Genomic DNA, 1,407 nt, shown 5'->3' on the forward strand with positions numbered 1-1,407 from the left:
AAATATAGCAGGTTGTCACATTGGTTATGTTGACGGAAGGTAGCCTATTTTCAGCAGTACCTGCCAGGCTACATGCGTGCACGTGAGGGTGCGCCATATATAGGTCGTCCAAATGATCGTCGTTGCAGAGGATCACAGGTCGGTTACTTTAATCCCAAAACAAATCCATTTATTTGGTTTAAAACACATAATAATTATGAATTTGCATGGTTTTGTGTGTGTGTGTGTGTGTGTGTGTGTGTGTTTTTTACATTAACAATGGCACACATTTTCACTTTTTGTGAACATTTACCTGAATTATAAGGAGAAATAAATTACAAGAAAAATATCAGTGTCTTTCCTCAGGCGCAGCTCGTAGCATCTAAGGCAGGGGTCTCCAAACTCGGTCCTGGAGGGCCACTGTCCTGCAGAGTTTAGCTCCAACCCCAAATAAACACACCTGAACCAGCTAATCAGTGTCTTACAAGGCCCTAGTTAGACCCTGATTAGCTGGTTCTGGTGTGTTTAATTGGGGTTTAAGTTAAACTCTGCAGGACAGTGGCCCTCCAGGACCGAGTTTGGAGACCCCTGATCTAAGGTAAACACCGCGCGCATGACCATGGCAACCCACAACATACTCCCTCTAGTGGCAACAGTTGTATTTTTTTTTAACTCAGACTTTAGTGGTGATAAAGTGGTGATAATAATTGACTCAGCAATAAACTCTTTTTTTTTACATCATACATAAATAAATACATAACAAAACAAACATTAAATTGTGATTACACATGGGTGTATCACACACTCCCCAGCAAAGAAAGATGGCTCTAGCCAGCATATCCTTTAACAATAACACCTCAGTTATTTAATATCAATTGGTTCTGCTATTTGGTCTGTCTCCACAATTTTTTTAATGGACTGTATGCTCCCGAGTGTCGTTCGTCGTAGTAAGGTAAGGTCATGTCTGGTTTGGTTTCCTATTGGAATGCTAATGAACGGCCTTTGTCTTCCACAGACTTCCAGCAATCTATCTCCGAGATCAAGTTGCTTAAGCTGTGGATTGTCTACATTGGTCTCTAACAAGATGGTAGGCTCTGAGTCAAAATCTACAGGTATTGAACATTTGACATGTGCCAGTCGACCTGAAGGAATAACAACAGGTAGTGATTGTTGCGAGAACACTTGCACCACTCATCGGTCATTTAACCAGCTGTTCAATGACATTAAATCCCAGAAGAGGTCGCTCAAGGGCCATTTTACCCACCAGGAAAGGAACATGGCTAACTGTGGATCACTGTTGCCAGGTAGATTCACTGTTGCCTCAACCCACCCATCAAACGGTAAGACATCTCCGTTAATGGCTAAGACATGAAGAGGTTGGAACCCCATTAACTGATCGGGTAAATAAGTCCTTTTTCTAGGCCTGAT

The sequence above is a fragment of the Gobio gobio genome (genome assembly GCF_949357685.1).
Source record: "Gobio gobio genome assembly, chromosome: 22".
In the NCBI taxonomy this organism is placed as follows: domain Eukaryota; kingdom Metazoa; phylum Chordata; class Actinopteri; order Cypriniformes; family Gobionidae; genus Gobio; species Gobio gobio.